The sequence below is a fragment of the Galleria mellonella genome, unplaced genomic scaffold (genome assembly GCF_026898425.1).
Source record: "Galleria mellonella isolate WM207_F2 unplaced genomic scaffold, CSIRO_AGI_GalMel_v1 utg1267, whole genome shotgun sequence".
Classification (NCBI taxonomy): Eukaryota; Metazoa; Arthropoda; class Insecta; order Lepidoptera; family Pyralidae; genus Galleria; species Galleria mellonella.
Genome location: NW_026441987.1, coordinates 373,309 through 398,184, shown reverse-complemented (window position 1 = coordinate 398,184; position 24,876 = coordinate 373,309). Strand labels below are relative to the sequence as shown.

Here is a 24,876-nt window from a genome sequence, read left to right as displayed (position 1 = left end):
TAATTCATTTCATTTCATTTCATTTCATTTCATTACATTTCATTACATTTCATTACATTTCATTACATTTCATTACATTTCATTACATTTCATTACATTTCATTACATTTCATTACATTTCATTACATTTCATTACATTTCATTACATTTCATTACATTTCATTACATTTCATTACATTTCATTACATTTCATTACATTTCATTACATTTCATTACATTTCGTTACATTTCATTACATTTCATTACATTTCATTACATTTCATTTCATTACATTTTATTTCATTTTATTTTATTTCATTACATTACATTTCATTACATTAACAATTTAATTTACTTTTAATTGAGCAATTCTACTGCTCCTTCTTAATGGTTTCAAAACCGGTTCTTCTGTAGAGGATTCTAACTCAACATCTCTTTCAGTATCAGTATTATTACTATTATTCACTCTTAAAGTAATACAATTAGTAATTCTAGCACAACAATTTCGAGAATCTTCGAGAGCTAATAATCTACCTCGATTAGTACAGAAGAATTTTCGTTTATAAATATATTTTCCAATACGGTATATTATATAACAAAACAATATTTTTACAATTGACATGAAAATATAGATAAAGTACGCATTATTTGTTATCTTAGTATAAATTGATTCATTTTCCAAATTAGTTATCATTTCTTCCACTTTATTTATTTTATGGCTGGCTATTTTAAGATTTTCCAAATCTAATTTATCGTGAGATCTTAAAGGTATAAATTCAATTTGTGATATATTTTTATCTTTTATTTTCCTACAACAATCATCATTCACAATGTCAATCGAAGGTAACACAGAATTATATTCACTAATTAGACCTTTTATTTCAGTTTGTAAAATTATGTTCACAGTATATAATTTACAATTATCGGTCATCGACAATATGCCTGTATTAATTAGATCAAAATCGATAGGTTCTTTATCTTTACAGCTAATGGTTGCAATAGTTTTCCTAGGAATGACAAATAACCATTTATTGTTAGTGTATAACTTATACCATTGTTCGTTAAGAACGTATGTCACTCTAGTATCACATTCATTAGGAACTTTTATATTTCCAAACATTAATTGAGTTTCACATGTAGGACTTCCATGAACAGAGTACAAAGGTGAGTTAAGTTTACATATGTAATTCTGACTTAATTTTCTACAATGTTCTAAATTATTAAAATATGCATAATGCATTTTATTACTGGATATAATGAAATATTTTTCTTTGGGCAAAATGAATACAAATGTATTATCATTATTTCTAATGGGTACAGGAACAACATTATACAATTCATAATTAGTTTGTGTTATTAAAGGGGTTTTAATTAAAAATACAAGTTTACCATTCATGTAATATGAAACTAAGTCTACTAATGACAATAATTCAGAAGCTTCACTAATTGAAAGACTTAAGGGATATTTAGTTTGTAATGGCAAATATGGTACAGTTTTTCTGAGTTCTGTAATATACTGTTCAGGTGTTATAATTAATGGGTGTAATGCATTATTTTTTGAAAACAGGATTGCGTTTATGATGGTTGATATTTCATTACTTATTTTTGTAGTAATTAAGGTTAACAATGACAAATGTTCATCAATACCTTGTTTTAAATTTATATCAAAAATTATCGTGTTTACTCTTTTTGTATAATTAGAGAGAATATCTAAATTTTTATTGAAAATTTTTTCATTAGAATACAAATCTGTAAGAGTATTATTAAAATTTGAAAGAGTACTTTTAACAACATTAGTTTGAGTCTTTAATAAACTTAATATGTCGTGTTCATGAGAATCTAAATTGTTAATAGCCTCGTCATATCGTTCGGCATCTTCAGAATCTAAAGTACCAAAAAGAACCTTAAATATTTTTCCAATACCATCAATGTAAGATCGTTTTACTCGATGAACTGTATTTGTTCTACCAGTTAATTCCTTTAAAATGTTTTCTTGACTATAGAGTTGAGGTATAATTTGATCTAGTACTGTAAATGATGTTTCACAAAGAGAAAAATTATTAAACTTTTGATGATTACATAATTCTTTTGTTTTACTATAAGTGTTATCTATTAAATCAATCTTTTGATGTATTTCAGAAATATCCAAATAACTAATCGTATTCCATTCGCTATCGTAATGGTTGACTTTACCTAAATGTTCAAAATATATTCCGCCTTTATCTATATTAGTAATATTATACGAACTTAACCTATTTGCGTTACATCCGTAGATGATAATGAGCATCTTCAAAACTCCAATCATGGTGTTCATTCTGAAACAAACGCGTGTTTCAATCTATTGGTATGAACTCTCCTTTTATTTTTCTTTATTTTAATAGTAACATTTACTGGAGAATTTATTTCAATTATTTCATATGGTCCTAAATAGTATGGTGATAACTTCTTTGACTTTCCGGGTTTTACTTGTTCATTACTTAAATACACTAAATCTCCTACTTTATATTCTATTCTTTTACTGTTCGCATCGTATATTTCTTTGTTATTTAACTTGGACTTTATTAATTTTTCTCGTGCTAACTGTCTGGATTTTCTAAGTTTCAACATTAATTCGTCTAAATAATCATTATAACAATATTTGAATTCTGGGGTTTTTACTATTGACGTTGGTAGTTTCGCTTTATTTCCAAAAATAAGTTCAAAAGGTGTAAACTGTGTTGAGGTGTGAATATTAGTATTATAAGAAAACATGGCAAAATCTATCCATTTATCCCAATTTGATTGGTCTTCATTAACATAATGTTTTAAATAATCAGCTAACGTGGCATGACTTCTTTCTAGCGCACCGTTGGATTGTGGGTGATATGCCGTCGTGTTTATTTTCTTTATTTTAAATAATTTTGATATATCTTTCATTAACGTCGAAGTAAAATCGGCACCTCTATCTGTTAATAACACATCAGGAATTCCAAATTTGCAAATAAAATTGTGAACAAAACAATCTGCTATTGTTTCGGAATCATGTTGTTTTAATGGATATGCTTGAGAAAACTTAGTTAAATCATCTTGAAGTGTGAGAATATATTTGTTTCCGCTTTCAGTAACCGGTAAAGGTCCTACTATATCTAATGCAATCCTTTCAAATGCTTCTGTAGATGTAGATGTAATTTCCATGGGTTGTTTTTTCTTTCTTCTTTCTAATTTATTTTCTTGGCATGACTTACATCTTTTTATATACTCTTTGATGTCTTTTTTCATTGTATTCCAAGTGTAATTAGTTTTTATTTTCCTATAGGTTTTATGAAAACCTGTATGTCCAGAAATTGGGTTGGTATGATTTTCATCCAAAATTCTAGGTATATCCTCTTGCTTTGGAGTTATAATTCTGTTATGAAATACATTTATTTTTATATTTGTGTCTCTAAATAAATATCTTAGCATAGTTCTTATTTTATGAAACTTTAAATGGAAACATGAAAAGTTTTCAAAATTTACTTCATTAGCATTCTTTTCACATAATTTAATTTTCAGGTTCTTCAGACATTCAAACAAATCTTCATATGTTACCTTATCCCAGTAATTATTTTTAGGGAAAACAAAGTACAAAGAATTTTTCTGTGAGTCTTGTGAATCTATGACGTCATACTGTGTAGGGTTGTTTGTTTTGATTTTCTCAACTTCTGTTTTATATTCCACGAGGTGTTTTTCATTTAAAATATCTAAATTACACGATGAAAATATTATCTTATTACTTTTATTTGAAATAGGTTCATTATATTCTTCTAAATTATTTGACAAAATAGGTCTTCTTTCGATTTCTTTTAAAAATGATGAATAAGTTTCACGATTTCTAGTGATAATTTGTAACTTTACGTTTTCCTTTGGACGTATTCTGCTTAAAGCATCTGCATTATAATTTAATTTTCCTTGTTTGTAAACAATTTCATACTCGTATTCTTCAAGGAGTAACCGCCATCTTACTAATCTTGACCCTGGATCTTTTACATTAAAGAGCCATACGAGGGGTTTATGATCGGTTATAATTTTAAACTTTCGACAGTATAAATATGGACGAAAATGCTTTACTGACCATACTATCGCAAGAAGTTCCTTCTCCGTAGTGGAATAATTAATTTCAGCTTTATTTAACGTTCGGCTAGCATAAGCTATAGGGAGATCTTTATTAGGTGGACCTTGTGATAAAACGCTGCCTATGGCATAGTTACTTGCATCGGTAGTAAGATTAAATGTATCTGAAAAATTAGGGTATTGAAGAATAGGTTCTTCACATAATTTATTTATTAAAGTTTCAAATGAATTCTGTTGTAAGCTTGTCCATATGAATGGTTCATCTTTCTTCAATAATTTCGTTAAAGGTTGCGTTATTTGGCTAAAATTCTCAATAAATCGTCTATAATAACCTGCTAAGCCTAAAAAGCTTTTAATTTCTTTAGGTGATTCAGGAACTGGATAATTTTTTACAGCTTCAATCTTTTTTGGATCTGGTTTAACTCCATATTGAGTGATTTGATGTCCTAAATACATTACTTCAGTTTTTAAGAAATTACATTTATCTGGTTGTAATTTTAGGTTATGTTGTGAAAGCCTATCAAATACTTCCTTTAATTTTAAATTATGATCTTCCAGTGAACTTCCATAAATAACTATATCGTCTAAATAAACGAAGCATTTTAAACCTTGTAATCCTGTCAATATATTATTCATCAACCGCTGAAACGTTGCTGGCGCATTTTTTAATCCAAATGGCATTCTAGTATATTCATAATGTCCTAGAGGTACACTAAAAGCTGTTTTTGCTTGATCATCAGGATGCATTTCGATTTGATGAAACCCTGATGCTAAATCTAACGTAGTAAAGTATTTACTGTGACCTAATTGGTCTAATATATCGTTTATTTGAGGTAATGGATATACATCACTAGTACTAATTTCATTCAATTTTCTAAAATCTATAACAAGCCTCCATTTTTTCTTTCCAGATGCATCCATCTTCTTAGGGACTACCCATACTGGAGAGTTCCAAGGGCTGGATGAGGGTTTAATAATTTCATTTTCTAAAAGTTTATTAATTTGATTATTTACTTCATCTTTCAATGCTTCAGGATATCTATAAGACTTTGTATTTACTGGCGACGAATCCTTTGTTGGTATTTCGTGCCTAATTGTGTTTGTTGCTGACAATTTATCACCATCTAAATAAAATATGTGATTATATTCTTTACACATATTAACAATACTTTTCCTTTCCTCATTATTTAAATGATCTAATCTTAATGACTGTTCTAATTTATTTAAACGATTACTACTATAATTTATTTTCTCATTTATTCTATTTATTTTTGTCGTTTCGTTATCTTCATTTCTCGTTAATTGTTCCAATTGAACATGCACTCTTTTTATCTTAATAGTTTTATCTGTTGTGTTTAAACACATGGTTATCGCTTTCTTTTCTTTGATTTTAACAATACTTGGACATAAATATACACCTTTACATAGCTCTACATTTTCTGGAATAATTCCCTCTTTTAAATTAGAATTTATTATATTTACAGAAATAACCTTTTCACATCTTGGTTCAATAATTATATAATCTTCTTCATTTTCATTTGATTGAATAATCTTCTCATTTAATTTCCTTTCACATATTATTTCTTCGCTTTGATTAACTTGCGTTCCTTTTTTCTGTTTATTTTTAATTTTACTCATTTTAGTATTTATTTTTTCACATAAAAAATTATCTCGAATAGGAGATTTTATAAACTCGCAATTACTCTCAATATCTGATTCATAATAGTCCTCCTTAATCATTTTATTATATTGTTCTATTTCTAAACATTCTTGTAACAATTTTATTTGACCATTCTGATAATTGATTACGGCATTCGTTGCCTGCAGAAAATCGCTGCCAATAACACCTTCGTAGTCTATAGGAAAGCTGTCGGGCACCACCGAGATGGTATGACAAACTCTTTTTTCTCCTAAGTAAAACGTTAAGTATGTATAGCCTATAGTTTCTGTAGGATCCGCATCATTATCTATACCGCTTAATTTTAATTTTTTATCTTCATAAATCATTGTGCTTTCTTTTAAAGCTTTATTTTTTATTAGGGTGACTTCAGCACCAGTATCTATTAAAAATATTCCTTCTTCTCTTTTTAATTCTTTTACTCTTAAATTAACATACGACGAACCACCAGTATTAATCGACATTACTCGGCCTGATTTTAATTGGTTGTCCTGGGATCGACCGGCATCCTGGGACCTTTGGAGTTTAAATTATCGGACGCGTTGTTTACATTATTTGTACCACGAAATTTATTATTATAAGAATTTGGTCGTTGATTATTATAATTATGTTGATAACGTGTCGGTTTGTTGTTAAACTGAGTATTTTGTTTGAAATTATTAAAATTATTAGAATTTGGTTTGTTGAACCAACAATCTCGTGACACATGTCCTTTCTTATTACAATTGAAACATGTAGGTATTCTATTAGTTTGAACGGACCTAATCATGGGTTGTTTTCTACACTGAAATGATAAATGTCCTAACATATGGCAATTCGAACAACGCTTTGTTTTATTAATTTCAAAATGTTTTGAGCTCATTTCTTGACGCGATTTTATTTCTTGCTCTTCAGATATGGCTATAGACACGGCTTCCTCAAACTTGGAAGGTTTTTGTGATTTTAATAATATATGTAATTGAGGTATGAGACCACTTATAAAAATATTTAATGCTTGACTTTTCAATAAGTCTATATTTGCCTCTCGCGCTTCCTTTGTTAATTTTGGATTAAGTGATTTAATTAATTTAATGAAACAATTTTCAACTCTATTTGAATAATTTAAAACTGGCTCATTATGTCCTTGTTTACACGAATTTAATTCTAGTTGCCATTGTGCAAATGTTCGTTTTTCGGAATAATTTTCTAATAGATGTTCTCTCAGAGCATCCCATGAATTAAATGTTCGGTTTAATAATGTCGACCTAATATTTCCTTCTATTTTCGATAACACTACTGACACAAACGCAATTCTGTATATTGGATTTAATAAATTATACGCATTATTACAGTTATCAATAAAAACATGCAAATTTGCCTTATCACCATTATATCTTTGTATCATTCTTTCTGCCAGACTAATATCGATAAATCCATTATTTTTAATATCTTCTGAAGTAGACATTTTTACAAAAATATTTAACTTTAATTACTTTTTATAACTTAAAATATTTTATAACTTTCAAAATGTTACATAAATTTTAAATACACAATATAACTTACTTGTCTAGTTTTATATTGCGGAGATGTTCCTTTTGCTTGTTACTTCGTTGTAGGGCTTGTAGTCACGCCGTGGTAGTAACTGCCAAGGTATAACGAAGAACCGCTGGTGCAGTGCTGTGCTATCTTCTAAGTCTTGGATGAGTAAAGATGAAATAATCTTTGAAGAACTCCAATTTCACTCTTCTTAAACAAATCTTAGACGAGTATCGAGGGTAAATGTGTCTCGACTACTGACTCGAATTTGATTTTTACTTCGTTGTGCGTCTTGCTTCTAAGGTATTTCGTACAAACACGTACCAATGTGGTTACGATCTGCTTGTCGATGTTTCCTTGGTTGACCCGTTGAATTTTATTATCAGGATACGAAATCCCACTTCTGACACCAATTTGTAATGTTCGGGTCGTCAGAAGAAAAGATCGCCAAAGAATATTTATAAGTTTTAATAAAGAGTATAAAATTGACTTAGACTAGAGATTAGCACTATGATAATAGCTACTGAACAGCTCAGTAATTGTAGAGCAACTGCAACTGGACAACAACAATAACAACAACTGAACTTCTTAAGGGTGGGAGGTCCTTATATAAGATTACAAACATATGTTAGCATAGTGATCATTAGGTAAATATCCAAAGTTTATAACAACTCATTATTTAATCAATAGCAAACAAAGCTGTAATCGCTCTATTTAGTTAAGATACTTTCTTCTAACATATTTATCATATAACAATATTCTTTGTTCGCTGTGAACGAACAATACGTAATTTTCCATCACTGTAGTTATTTATCTGTATATTACAGACGTATAAATTAAAAAAAAAAAAAACAAAATAAATAGACAATATATAAGTGAATACTGAAATGAACAATATTGAATACCAAATTACTCGCTATGAAAGCCGATTAAAAAAGTTTATTTCGTATATTAAAAAATATCCATACGATAATGGACGAATTAAAATAATGTAAAACTTCCAGTATTTTTTTTATAGAAATGCAAATCATTATTTGTTTTTTTTTTTATTATAAATTAACAAGAGATTGGTTTATTAACCCAGCTGTACTGGGTCTAGGAACCTGAAATTTTAGACAATTGATTTTCACATATTATAATCATTTATTATAAAAGAATTTTTTGGATATAATAAATAAATTACTATCTCTTATTTCCGTTCAGCTTTTTATACTAATCTAAACTATATTTTATACTATCTAATACTTAGCGTAATTAATATAGTATAAACAAAATACGTTTACTTCCTGTGAATGTTCTCAGTTAAAAATTAACATCATTAAATGCACAAAATACAGTCGAATTGAAACCTATTTATTTAATTCGGTCAAAAAAGTTAAAATAATATCATTAGTGTATGTAAATTAATTTACTGAAAGAAAAAAATAATTCCATTAATTCCCACATAAAGTAAAAATTGGGTTTTTGCGAATGAAGTATTAAATTATGTGAAGTTGTAAAGTTAAAAATTGTTTATAACATTTATATGCGTTTGTCGTACTGAAGTAAGTTATTTCTCCGTAAACGGCATTAGGTAGCGCTTGCATTAACACTTGAAGCGAGAATTTAAAGAAAAAAAGATCATAAATCAGTTTGCGGACGCATAAAAATGTCCACTTAATATTAGTTTACGCAACTCGATAGGTGAAGGAACTTAACGATGGTGATTCTAGTTGGTGAGAGCAGATTATTTACCGACTACAAAAAGAGTTATATTCTCAAACCAACTGTATTTTTAAAATTCTCAATTCGTCGGCTTTTTTATGGTTACCGAAGTAAAAACGAATCAATCGATAGGATCGTTATTGCTAGCGAGTCCGTAAGATAGAACGTGATGACAACATCCAGTGTCTTTTTTTTCTCATGTGAGCGTTAACAGAAATGGTTTTATCCATAAATTCATTTGCTACTTGTCTATAGAAATAGAACTGATTTCGACAATCTTCTTGCAATATAATATAATATTATATGTGTTCCACTAAAAAACTGACTTAAATTGTGTAAAAACCAGTTATTTTACTTTAAAAACTAAACTACTAAATCGATTTTCATAAAATTTTTATAAGATCGATCTGTAAATATATCCTTTCAGATAAAAAAATAATTTTTCAAATCGGTATAGAACTACCAGAGTTATGAGGCAACATACATAAAAAATACAACCGAATTGAGAACCTCCTTCTTTTTTTAAGTCGGTTGAAAAATGCTTCAATAAACTTCTTAGAAGAAAAGTCGATTTGTAAATACAAGACTCCGCATTCATAACTCCAAGAAATTCAATCTGTTATCTACGAAATAAAAGAGATCTTCAAATCTCTAAATCAATTAATTTTATAAAATAAATACCTACATACTTACTATGGCTATTTACTAAAGGGAGTCTTCGTACAAAAGTCTTTTGCTTGAGTAGGTACCTCTCCCATTCGTGTTTCTACCGTGAAACAGTTGTGTTTGCATGGCTGTGTCTCAGTTTGTAGGATGGAATATAGTAGTGAATTTACAGGGTACAGAGGAACAACACCTGAGTCCTCAGGAATGGCAACGCATATGGGTATCATGGGCGAAACAGTATACTCTGTTATGCCCATGGTACTGTTCATATTTATAGGCGATGTTTACTACTTTCCATCAGATAAGCCGTTAGCTTGTTGGCTATTCTAAGTTGCATAAAAAAACCTAGTTTCCGGCTAAACGATCAAGCACATTAATACTTATCTAATAAGAGAAGCAAATATGTTTTGTCATTCATACATAAAGGCAAACAATTCTATTTATAAGACTCTTTCTTGCAACTTCATCCACATCCATAATAAATTTCCGTGGGAAATGTAACTTATGTTATTCAAAGAGTAGACTGTATTCAAGTTCCTCCTTTATACAAGCAAATAAATTTCACCTTTGTATGTTAGTATGTATATAATAATGATATCGCCGCAAAATGTTACCTATAAGCATAATTTAGCTATTCGTACCCATCCGGGGGTCATCGTATATGCGAGTATTTTCTTCTTATAGAGATAAAATGCATAATTCGAGTAATTTAAAATTAAATGTTATTATTATTATTATCTAGTTATATCAGCAACCTACAAAACATCTCACATCCTGACAATATGTTAATGAAAGTTATTTGTATGTATCCCTTTTGCTACATACTCCTTAGTTCTTATAAAATAAAATCTATAAACATTTTATTTTTATATTTTTTTTATACTTTATTAGTTTTTTATAATTGTCACGTTGCGCTCTTCTGTCGTCTGTTTCTGTCTGTTCATTGTCTGTCTTCTGTAATTTTCTTTATTATAGTTATTTAGTTTTAAATCCATTGTGTTAATTATACTAAATACATCAGCATTTTATCCATAATATTGCCCACACTTTTAATATTTATTATTATAACTATGTGAAAATTAGCAAAAATACATATTAAAATGTTTCTTACTCAAATACGCATTAACAGCTAGAATAATATTAATGAATTTTGTTGCTATAAACTACCGCATCCAAGCAAAACAAATCATAGGAGAAGGATATTTTTAATCTTAATGAAATCGTGTAAAGTCGTTATAAGTACCTTAACAGTTTTATATAAAATAGTAATCAAATTAAACGTAAATATTTTATTGTTATTTGTCGTGTGGTCCCCGCATAGAATAGTTTACCCTTTTCTTTCCTATGGGTGTTGCAAGAAGCGACTAAGGAGGGCGAGAAATGGACAGCAGCGTCTCTCTTAAAACACCTTTAAAGCCTAACCACAATTGCCAATCCACCTGCCAAGCAAAGCAACTACTGGTAAAATCCCCCAGGGGAAAGCTTATATTCAGCAGGGGACAGTTAAACACTAATATGATGATGATGATTTCATTGTTATAATTTTATTAATTTATATATTAATATTACCTATACTTATATATATATATTAGTAACAGATGAATCAACTTTGACTCATCGCTGTAATATGTCGTAATGTCACAACATAAATTTGTTATTAATGTAAAAATACTATTTTACTACATAACATTTGTGATGAACACAATTGCAATGTGAGAATTACTTTATAAACACATTAAATAGTATTATACAGTTGTTATTCCTCTCATTTCAAACGGTTTGGGCACAAACACGTATACGATTACAAGACGTGATTAATAACTGTTCTTAAGTAATGGTTAAATGTTTAAAAGGATTTTTCCTAATGGAGAAACAGTCATAAAGTTGGTACGTGCTTTGCAACCGTCTCTAGTAATTGTGAATATATTTACACTAAAGAGTTCACATTGGTATTGTACTTATATAGTTATAACTGACTTTTACCCGCGACTTCGTCCACGTGAACAAAAATGTTTACTGGCATAAAAAGTAGCCTATACCTTTCACCATTCTATATAGTACATGTGTATCTAATTTCATAGTAGTTGTTTAAGCCGTTATAAAGTAACAAATAAGCAAACATACTTTCACGTTTATATATATAAGACGATGCCTATATATCTTGAACTATAAGAATATTCGCCTTGCTAACATTGTTATTAACTTATTGTTGTTACTGTATGTTTTAGTGCAATAAAGAATATATAATAATATTCCGCGATTTTTTTTTGCTCAAAATCCTGAATTTCTCATTCTATACAAGACATTAGTATGGCGAAGCAGTAAATATGCCTACAAGGAAGTGAAGAAATTGTTAGTAATACAAACTACCAATCCCATTACAGGCAATATCAGGTCGACCCCCACGTGGTTTCCCCAAGAAACCATTATGCTGAATTCTAAGTGTATTCATCACGATGGGCTAACTGACGTGCTTCTTCACTCTCACCTATCATTTCTCACTGGTGCCCCGCCAGCGTACACCGTTAGCATAAGCGGAATTACCATTCCATTATTATACATAAAAAAAATATGCCTACAAGATCTGCACTCCTTCAACATAACGTCCACTGAAGGGAAATAAGGGAATAAAAATAACAGATATCGCGACCGATTCTAATAAGCCATTTCTCTAAATCATCTTTGAAATTAAAATTTCAATTTGATACCACAACGAAATCTTTGTTTTAAAGGCAAAAAAGAAACCTAAGAAATAAAAAACAAAAAAAAAACAATATAAACTATTTTTTTTAATAGACTTGTATTAAAAATTATTATAAATTTAGTTTATGATAATCCATGAAACAGTAATTTTGTATAACTGTCAAATTAAGTTAAAAAAAATAAATTTAAAGAAATGGTGTCTCAGACCAAACTAAGAACACCGACTTTGATCATAATATAACCAGCTGTTTCAAGCTAAACCGTGTTTAATGAAATTTCTATGTGACAAACCTGAAAATATATCCTTTCAGATAAAAAAAAAACAGTTATCCAAATCAGTTTCAAAATCACAAAGTTATAAGGTAACATACTCGTACTTAAAACAATACAACCGAATTTAGAACTTATTCCTTTTTTGAAGTCAGTTAATAATACCCAACAGACCATCTAGCCTGTGTGATATAAATATATATAAATATATATATTCTCAGGTATTCATTGTCTAGTTTCTCAATACAGGTTCTCATTAATTTAGTTAGTAAATAGCTTGAAGACTTACTAACTGTAAGGACTAAACTTTATCTTAACCAACCCCAAGCCCACGTTCGAAACAACCAGATAGGATTAATTAATAACTATTGTGAGTCATACTGTACTTATTTCATTTATTCCCCGAATTTGAATAGTGAGTAAGCCGGTATAAATAATTACAAGATAGAAAACGTATTAGAAATGGCAAGAAAATCTTTAAATAGAACAAGAAGCATTAAAAGTAAGCATCAGATTCGGTATTAAAATTTTTATTTCAAACAAAAATGTAGTTTTATCACACAAAATATATGGAAAGACAAGAAACAAGTATAGTTTTGCTGACAACATAACGTTTCTAAATGAAATGTTAAAATAATAATCGTGTTCAATTTTAAATAAATGTTTATATAAAATAAGTAAAACTTCTGACAACAATATTACATGACATTTTAATGGGTTTACAATGTTATTACAATGATTATCAGTATTATCTGGTTCCTAGCATACAATTCACGCTAGTTCTAGAATCAAGACTTTATGAAAGTCGATTCTATATATTTCATTTAAAATATTCAATATTATTTATTAATTTATTTATTATTCATGCCTGATTTTCGTTTATTTTATGTATATATTAATTTATATACATTTTTTAAATGCAACACACCCAATATTTAATTAATAAAAAAAGTCGAAAAAATATTATTAAGTAAACAGATAAGTGGATGCAGGTGGTTCAGGACCGTTCTTTATGGGAGTCTATGGGGGAGAGTTATGCCCAGCAGTGGACGGCTGAAATGATGATGATAATGAAATAGGAGAGAAAAGAAACTTCACACATCGAATGAATGTTATTAATCATTTTAATAAGTATATATGAATTCTAATTTCTATTTTAACCACGTAGAATATGCTGAATCCCACCAAAATGGCTAAAATCATTAGATTTATTGATATTGAAATTAGTATTAAACAGAGAATTGTAAGTATTTGATTAAATACATATAAAGTTGCTAAAGAATTTATTTTCTTTTATTTATTTCTTTAAGATAATTTCAAATAGCTTTGATTCAAAATAATTTATTTTTATATTATAGGTATGATAAGTATTATTATATCGGCCATTAACTGTCCACTGCTGAACATGGGCCTCCACCATAAGGAGGGTTTTGCCAGTAGTTGCTACGCTTAGCAAGCCGATTACCAAACACAGTTAGGCTTTGGTGATGTTTTAGAAAGAATACCGCTAACCATCTCTCTACCATTAAGTTCTCTCAATCGCCTCTTACGATACTTACAGGAAAGGAAGCGGTAGCCCATTCTATGCCAGGACCACACGGCAATCCTTCAATTAGATTTTATAGTCATACATAAAATCTGTTATTATATGTTAAGAATAAGGTACAATTATAAGAATTAGGTGTTCTTATGTTACAATGGGAATGTTATTGCCATGTAATATAAATACACCTATCAAGAAAAGAGCATATCCCTTTCTAAAGGGCCGGAAGCACACCTGCAATGCCGTTGGTGTTGTGGGTGATCATGGGCAGCGGTAGTCACTTACCATCAGGTGAGCCGCATGCTCGTTTACCCCCTGCGTTGTAAAAAAAAACATCTATCCTGAAATGAATAAAAAGAAAAAAACATATTGAACTTGGTTGAGATAGAAATATTTTTATTATCCTCTAAAGAACACTTGTACTCTTCCAATGAATGTATATTTGCAAAATCATCTCAATAAAGTTTCCATTATAAAATTGGACTAACAAATAAAAACGATAAATATCACACAATCGATATATCAGAATCGAGAACTGTAATCGATACCGACAGATCAAAGCGTGGCGTTCCCACGAAATCAAGTCAATAGCGTGATTTGCGAAATAATAGGTGATATGAAGAAAGGATAGGGTACGGCACGCGATTTGAATTTTGAACGGCTTCAGGGCATAAATATATACATAAAGATGTATACCACGCCCGCGTCACTTTGAACAATAAACTGTTTGTGAGAAATCTACGCAACCAGTTTATTGAATTTGAAAATTTTACACTAGAAAGTAAAAAGTAGAAAGAGATGTATTATAAATTAGCTATGTCCCGCGGCTTCCACCCCCTATTCACCCCCTTCCACCACCCAGTATTATAAAGAATCCTATATGCTAACTTAGTATATAACCTATCTGTGCACCAAATTTTATTCAAATCGTTTCAATAATTATCGCGTAAATAAGTAACAAATATCCATCCATTGTTACAAACTTTCGCATTACATATATTGATAGTATAGTTGCACTGTTACTTTGATAATATTCTTTTATTAAAATAAACATATTCATCATTGACACTTCTGAATAGTTGCACAGATTTATTTTCCAGTTTTATCAATGTAAGAGCAGTGCCAACTCTTCAATAAAGTAATAATTAAATTATGATTCACACAATAACTACACAATATCATTCATAGGATTTTAACAATTTGTTTTGATTGAATACATAACAACAAGAATGATGCATGACGCTGGCAGAAATAGTTATAAAAATAACGACCGAAAATATCTAACCCTAATGTTCAATGTAAGGGGTGAAGAGATTGTTAATAATGCGGACTACCAGTCCCATTGCTAGCAGCACACCCTGTCAAGTCAACCCCGACGTGGATCCCCCTGGAAACCATCGTGCTGAATTCCAAGTATATTCATCACGATTGGCTAACTGACCTGCCTTTTCATTCTCACTTTTCATCTTTCACTGGTTCTCCGCCAGTGTATACTGTTAGCGCAGGCTAATGGGCCTACTATTCCATTATCATCTATTAAAAAAAAACATTTTTTTTATACAACTTAGAATGGCAAACAAACTGACGGGCCACCTGATGAAAAGTGGTAACCGTCGCTTATAGATATGAGCAGTACCATGGACATAACAGAGTATACTGTTTCGCCCATGATACCCCCCATGCGTTGCCATGCCTGAAGACTCAGGTGTTATTCCTCTGTACCCTGCAAATTCACGCAATATCCCTTCAAAACCAAACACAGCTATGCAAACACAACTGTTTCACGGTAGAAACACGAATGAGACAGAGGTACCCAAACAATCGACTTTTGTGCAAAGTCTCCCTCTGGTAAACAATACTTAACTTATATAACTTTATACTTTACGTTAAAGTGAGTTCATTTGTTTATTTGTTACCTTGTCATCATCATCATTTCAGCCATTATCCGTCCACTACAGGACTTAAGCCTCCCCCATAGACTGTTACCATACCAATAATAAAATTTTGTATACACGTAATATATAGATTATATAAGGATATAGGCCTTTTTTGTTCCGGTCAGTAAATATATACTGGTCACGCGAAAGAAGACGCAGGTTAAAGCTAGTAAATAATTAATACAAGCCGATACGTATCTAATTGATTTTCGAGTTTGTAAAAACCGATTACGCAATACCTTCGCATATATAATATTAACCAACATTATTTTGGGAATTCTATTTGAAAGTAAAATTAAGTATTCTAATAAAAATAGATACGTACGATTCGATTTTTTTTTTTAAGTGATAAATTTTCAATCATAATATTTATTGTCACTACATTAACGCGATGTAATAGTCCTTACAGGTATATATATATATATATGTATGTATATGTATATATACCTAATGGCGTTAAATCCCGTTCGTGTATTTAAAACTTACAATGTATCTTTATTTTAATATTAATAATTTATATAAAATGAATGTTCTTACATTCCTAAAATCTTAAATTAAAAAAGATTACGTAAATTCGTTCAGAATTATCTTTAGTTATTGGATAACATTAATTTAAACATATTTTTAATTGTTTACAACCTCCTCGTTTAAGTCAGTTAGAAAAAAATATAGATATGAAGTCTAATTATTATATATAAATAAGTATCATAGAATGACAAGTGGGCCTCAAACCAAGATACGAGATTAAATTATCTGTGAGTACCAGATGGTAAATATTGCATTACATTCAATATGTTCCAATTATTTTAATGACAGTTTCAATAGATTTATGTTGTTTTATTTATTTATTTAACTTCATACACATAACAAAGGTACACATGGTGGATATAACATCTAAAGGCATATATTATTTTCATATTTTTCGATTGGTTCCCTATATATGTATATTATACATAGATAGATAAACTTTTTATTTACATCAAGAGGTACACAAATATTTAGTAACAAAAAAAGTGACAAAAAACGATATACACAAAATTTTACATAGTATAATATAGTAAATTGTAATATGTGTACCTTTAGATTATATAGATAAAGTGTCTCCGTACAAATGCTTCAAGAAAAGCGGGTCAACTTTTTTATACAATTTTGCGTGATAAATGTAGTTATGATTGATTCTTTTATAACTTCTGTATTTATGTTGTCTTATAAACTCTACGCCTTTTTAACGCGCAAAGACTCGTTTTATTTATTAAATAATTGAATATAAATACGTCAAGATACATTGTGTGCGTAAATGTATAGAACAATAATAAAAAAAAACGAGTCAGCGAATTGGAAAATTAGCTGACAAAAAGAATATGGTCGACGGGTCCATACCCACCTTGTGCAAGGCGATCACTGCAATCCTATTTTCTTTAACACCCCATTCCATATTATAATTTGATAATGAACACGAAAAATAAGAGAAATGGCGCGAAATCGAAAGAAGTTTTTTAAATAATAAACGTGTTCCAAATTCAAAATAATTAAAAAGTTGAAATAAGAGAAAAGTTTTATGTAACAGTATTTATGGCCAGACTTGTTATGATCTAAATGTGTACCACAGTGATGCAAAAAGGAATATCTCGGTAAGTACTCGTATGTACTCAATTTTATTAATTTTTTTCATGCAACATATAGTGTGTCTGCAACTTTATGTTGTTTAATAAAAAAAAATCGACGGCCTCTCTTACTACCTATACTTAGGATGTCAAACAACTCTGACGTTGCCTGTAGACATAAACAGCATCACAGATATTACAAAATACACTATGTCACCCATGATGTCCTCCACACGAAGCCATTCTCGAGGACTAAGGTCATGCCTCCGTACTCTATAATTTTACTACCATACCCTATGAAGGGTACGATAGTAAAATTACAGAGTTACTCTTGGTATTTTAAGTTCAAACACAGCAAACACAATTATTTTATTACAGAAACATGAGTGAGACAGTCGTACCCAAGCACGCAACTTTTGTTCAGTCTTCTTCAGGTACTAAATTAGTAACTTAGTAACATACCTGGAAATGATGCAATAACAAGCGATGAATTCTCAGAAATACTTTTGGAATAGGAAAAAACGGGTTCCGAACGAGTGGTGACGTAGTTTCTTTCTAGCGGGTATATTTATATTTGTAATTGCTTGTAACTATTCTACGTAAGTACTTGCGAAGTTTCTCTTATAAGGTGTGAGAGCGAAGGAAATGAAACAACATTATATCTTGTCGATCTGTCACTCTCATCTGCTGTCCATCGACAATAATTAATCTTCTTAAGGACTATTAGTCTCTGCTTTTCGTTAATCCTGCATCTTTATGTGATACTAGCGATCCGCCCCGACTTCGCACGAGTAGATGGAAAGATAAATTAATATTTTATATTAGCTTTAGTAAACAAATTGATACTTTGAATTACATTATTATCATTATGGTAGAGAGCTCAAATTTTTTCGAAAAAATTATTTATCGTAATCTGCTGATTGATAATGTAGCTTTCTATAAGTGGAAGAATTTTTAAAATAGCTTATTGTTTTTGAGATTGACTCTTCTCTTCTTTATATTATTAATATCGAGTACAGATTAATTACCTGAACAACTTCACTTTTAAAATTTTTTTTATAATCATAGATCAAAAGTTATTCAGTTACATGGACTAAGTGTGAATTTAAAAAAAAATCATAATAAAGTAACTGTCGAAATCCAAATAGACAGATACCTTTGTTTGTATTGATTAAAAATGAAAAAGAATGTTTTTCAAAGACAAATAGAAATAAAAAATAAAAAAATATTCAAAATAAATTCTAAGATAGTAGCTTTTACCGACTTCGTCCGCATGAACAGGATTACGTTCATTGACCGGGATAAAAAGTAGCCTATATCCTTCTTCCTTATTGATTAAGCCGTTAAGACGCCAAGAGCCAACAAACAAACTCACTTCCTTATTTATAATATTAATATTAATAAAATCTTCCAATATACAATTTAACAACACATTATTAGCGTCTCAATATTAGGTCTGTTTTCCCATAACAAAAGAAATCTAGACAATGAACTTGACTCTCTTTACTTTTATCTGGAAATAATCCCTTTAAGGAATAATTAAAGTAAATGTACAAAAGCATATAAATAAATAATAAATTAATTAATCTATTACATTAGGAATTAATTATCAGTTTGTGAAATGAGTTTCCTGTCGAGTTTTTTCCATGAACTAGAGCATGGGGTTCTTCAAAAAAGGGGTAAAGAAGTTTCCTCAGAATCAGCAATACGCGTGTAATTCCTCTGGTATTTCAGGTGTTTATAGGCTACGCTACCCGCTTACCATCAAATGGGCCGTATGTTTGTTTGCCACCTCAATATTATAATAAAAAACAATCTATTACTTTCTGGCCATGTGGTCCCGGCATAGAATAGGCCGCCCCTTCCTTTCCCGTGGGTGTCGTAAGAGGCGACTAAGATATGTTAATGGTAGAGAAATGGGTAGCAGCATCCCTCTTAAGACGAGGTGTCTTAAAAGCCCAGGTGGAGTTGCCAACCCACCTGCCAAGCGTGGCAACTTCTAGCAAAACTCCCTTTATGGGGAAGGCTTATGTTCAACGAAGGACAGTTAACGGCTGAAATGATGACGATGATGATTACTTTGTTAATAAAGCCGCTTAACAAAATAAATTGAGTATTTATCAGTCTGTAAAGTAAGTCTAGATTTAGAAAAAATACAGAGGTCGCAGGGGGAAGGAACTATTTCTTATCAGGTCGGTCTCAACCGCGTCCACCATAGAAACCATCACGGTTAATTCCTCTATAGATACTCATAATTTATTAAAACATTCAATGGTGCCCTCCTTTCTTCATTCATACACCAATCCATCTTCTTTTAAAACATATATACACGAGTAGATAAATATATACCAGTGGTAGACTTTGTATAAAAGTCGATTGCTTGGGTACCATTCGTGTTTCTACCGTGAAGCAGTTGTTTGCATGGCTGTGTTTCGGTTTGAAAGGTGGAATATGGCGTGAATTTACAGGGTACAGAGGAATAACATCTGAGTCCTCAGGAATGGTAACGCATGGGGGGTATCATGGGCGAAACAGTAAACTCTGTTATGTCCATGGTACTGCTCATGTAGGCGACGGTTACCACTTTTCATCAGGTGGGCCGTCAGCTTGTTTGCCATTCTAAGTTGTATAAAAAAAATGTTAGATGTTAAGAATTATTAAACTGATTTAAAGAAATGTTTCGTCACTTGTAGAAAAAGCTACACCGTTACTAGTTAAAAAACTGATGTTTCTCGTAATTTCTATGGAAATGTTAAAGAATGCGGTGCTGCAAATCCATCCTAACCATGTTTGTCCATATGAACCCCATAAACCAGTTAGACAACTAGATAATAGATTTAAATTTCTCACGGTAGTGCTACCTGTCATATTTTTATGTGACATTACGACATATTATAGTGATGAGTCAAAGTTGATTTGTCTGTTACTAACTATTCAATGTTAGTTCTCAAATGATACTCAAATATTTCATATTTACCTTAATAATATTATAAATGATAATATATATTATATATAACATATAGACTAGATAGATAGTATAGAAGTAATAGTAACAAAAATGTATTTGATTTGAAATGATCTTACCTTACTTTAGGCATCAGCCATCTGATTATACATTATATACCCACTGGTTATAGTTATATTTATATATGTATATAATATAATATTTTATTTATTTGTAGACTACCAGCTGTTACCTACGTGGTCCATGTATAAGAATAAAAACTGTCTTATCTCTGAAATTGGAACAAACAATACATTTCGAAATTTCATTAAAATCGATTGTACGGTTTCAAAGATCAGCGTCACGATTTGACACGAGATACTTAAACATACATACATGGTACAAGAACGTCAAATTTGTCACATCGTTTTAAAACTACCTGATATTTACGAGAAACAGTTAAAGTCCCTCCCAAATCCAGCTGTGGCCAAATTCCTGAAGCTCCATTAACAAAACATTGTGGTGTTAAACCCATAACATTTTTATTTATTCCAAGAACATTTCGGAGACACCGACTGGTTTTAAATAAATATACCGTTTTACAAATTTGATATTCCTGCAAATGAAAATTCAAATTCGACAGTTAACTACGAATACCTTTTAACTTTACAAAACAGTTGTAGACATAGAACTTAATCTAATCTTAACTATCTCCTTTTCGATGTTACTCAGAAAAAAAAAATTTAAACCATTACGAGTATATTTAAAATTTATATATTTTTTTTCTTTACAACACAGGGGGCAAACGAGCATGCGGCTCACCTGATGGTAAGTGACTATCACCCACAACACCAGCGGCATTGCAAAATATACTAAGGTATGTCATCTTATCAACTGTTAAGTGTCCACTGCTGATCATAAGCCTCCCCTATCAGAATGGGTCACACCTTCCTTTCTCGTGGGTATCATAAGAAGCGTCTAAAGGAACTTATTGATCAAAGGATGGGCAGCAGGTTCCCTCTTAAAACATCATCAAATCCTAACTGCAGTTGCCAATTCTACTACCAAGCGTAGCAACTACGGGTAAAACCCCCCTTATAGGGGAGGCTTTTGTTCAATAACAGTTTTGTTCAATAATAAATAAACAGCTGTTATGATTTGAAGATACCAAACATTGGTGTCGATTATGAAGTATCATTCTCGATACTCATCTCTGAAATTATAATTTTAATTTGACAGCTTAACAAAACTAAAACGGAATGGACAGTCAGAATTAAATACATATAAAGCAGTTCTGAGGGGAGAAGGAAGGAAAAACAATCAGAATTGTTAGTAATAGGGATTAGCAACCTCATTACTGGCAAGTACTCTATCAAATCGACCTCTTTGCACTTCCAACTAGAAACCTGCGGGTCTACCATGAAATGAAATTCCGAAATTTCAGACTCAATTTCGTGTTTTTGTTTATACTAAAATCGAACCAAAAATTGGAGTTGAACATTTCGTTCGTCATACATCCTATCATAAAAGTCCAAAGGAACAATATTTTAACATTTTTAATATTTCCAAACGGCATGTATTATGTAATTTTAACATCAAATTTCTGTTTCGTTTGGCTCCGAAATTTCGGAAAACATTACATGGTAGGCCCTCTAATTTCTTGTTGAGTTTGTCAAGATGAGCCAACTGATCTGCTTTATCCTGCATTATCCCTACTCTCAATGGTGTCCTATCAGCGTATACCGATAGCGCAAGTTAGATTACCATTCTAATATCACCCAAAAAAACAATTAATAATTCTGACACAGTTCTTCTAAAAAAATACTTTATATTGATCCTTAAAATAATGATTTCACTGTAATATCAAATTTCATTTTTTTAAATAGAGATAGAAGTTTGTATTTTAAAATCAACTCCATTATGTCATAGTATTTTTTTTTCTAAGTTTTATTAAAAGGGATATCTCCTTATTCATAAACAAATCAAACCTGTCATTAACCTATTTTAGCTATTGAACAATTTTGCCTCTTTCTTTTACACTAAATTCCTAATTTGAAAGAAAGTGACAAAACAGTGTAATAGTTAAAATAGATTTGAAAAACTTTGTTTTTATGGATAAGGGAGTTAGTATTTAATATTGAACGCGGTTAAATGTTATCTACACTGGCTCTATGTAAATTAGAACGTGCTCTTAAAGGAATAGAGTATGTTGTTAATATTAATGAACATACTCACAGATATGTATGTCTGTATGTATACCTACTACTTACATTAGATACTTCTCAAAAAGTATAAAAATAAATTTATTTAAAACTGGTAAAAACACTTTCTCTATGTAGGGACTAAATGTCCCTACATTGAAAAAGGGTATTTACTCGTAATACCATAATTTCACGTATCTTAATTTTGTCTGTTTTAATATTTACGTTAAGGTTGGATACGATTATTTATAAATAATTAAAACTATAAATATAAATAATATTCATTTTATTTTGACATGAATATGACAAAAATGAAAGTATTAAAAACTACCTACGATGTGTTAATCAATTATACATACCATATAGTTAGAATATCTGGAATCAGGTTTAATACTATTAATATAATTTTGTATATAAGTTCTAAGGTTGTGATATTGATTTGGTTTTTACTGTGTTATAATTATTTTAATTAATAAATAAATAAATATATTCAAAAGTTAGACACCTGTCCATTTATTAGAACAATATGACTTTTAGAAAGCACATAACTGTGTGGTTTCTTTATGTGTTCTTAGATCCAAAGCTCCAACTCACCTATACAGAAAGCCCCTTTTTCCTTACAGATTTCACGTAGCGAATGGTTTCCCACATTTTTAACTCAGCAATCCATAAATAGTGAAGTGTATTGGAACAACATTTGCACTTTAATTTGAAACACTCATAACACTTAACACTAACTTAACCAAAACTTAACACGAACATCAAGTACTAACGCCAGTAATCACTTATCACATGTTAACAATCCACTGCATATGTCATAGGAAACTTTAACTTATAAGTTATTTTATGAAAGGCTTTCATAAAAAGATGTTAAAAGTGTTTTCAAGCACAAGGGTTCGCTATATAGCGTTTGATGACCCTAAAAGTAGCTTCTCGACTGAGTGTTGAATGCAAAACGCACGGTTTCTCTTGCGCCAGCGCCGGTCGGTATGCGCCTGCGGCTGTGTGCGTTGGTGTACAGATACGCTGACATGCACACAATTGTAAACAGGCTGCACGGTTTTTGTCGATGTCCACGGGGCAAGTAACCTTAGCGCCCAAAAGTTGTAGCTTACGAATTGTTTATTTGTATATTTAACGGTAGAGCTAGTTGAATTTAAATGAAAATTGTCATTCAATTGTCATATTTCTATTTTTATATCTATTAAATAATTTCTTATACATATTGTATGTCACCAGGGTTTTTCCAGTAGTTGCCATGCTTGGCAAGCGGATTGGCCACCACAGTTAGGCTTTGGAGATGTTTTAAGAAGGATGCTGCTGCCTATCTCTCGCCCTCCCTTAGTTGACTCTTACGGAACCTACGGGAAAGGAAAGGGTAGTCTATTTTATGCCAGGACCACACAATGACGAATAGGCTGTCATATGTATCCTAGATATTTTGTTTGTGCTGTCTTTTAACTAGCTAATGTCTGACTGTTTTATTACTTTAATTTCATTCTTTACATATTTTTTTCGCTTATTGAAATACATAATTTTATTGATATATTTGACTATTTTAAAGAAATACATTTAATAGTGAACTCCGAGAGATTTTAAATAAACCAATTCATTACTGACTACAATTGACGATTTTTCGAGTTGCAATGCTGTTGTTCTAAGGTGAAGTTTTTCTGAAAGCTGCTGGTCGATGTCCCGCTAGCGAGTCTCAAGCTCCAATCTCCTGTTTCATTCTAACCATCACACAATCCTACATCAAAAAGAGACAAACATACCACACAATCTTCTCTATAAATTTGCAGAACTTGAAGTGGCTTTACTCAGGTATTATGAACGGCCTGAGTACCATCGTACGGATAATAAGCAACTCATTTAAAAAGCCCTACGCACCGATCGATTTCTTTGGTACGTAACTTGTACTTAATTTTATAAAATTCTCTGAGTTCGCGATGTCGATGTATCGTTTATTTAAAGTAATAGCGGGCTGATTGGTTGTAGTATAACACTGTTGATTAATTTTTATCACCTAACTTTTTGCCATTC

General features: G+C 30.6%; 1 protein-coding gene across 1 annotated transcript in view; it reads right to left on the bottom strand.

Annotated features, from left to right (window-relative positions):
- LOC113516399 (F-box/LRR-repeat protein 7) overlaps positions 1-23,795 on the bottom strand; it is a 73,972-nt gene extending 50,177 nt beyond the window's left edge. The window contains exon 1 of the mRNA XM_052900276.1: positions 23,428-23,795. The gene's annotated coding sequence lies outside the window, so the exon portion shown is untranslated. The remainder of the gene's footprint in view (positions 1-23,427) is intronic.
- Positions 23,796-24,876: the final 1,081 nt, after the last annotated feature.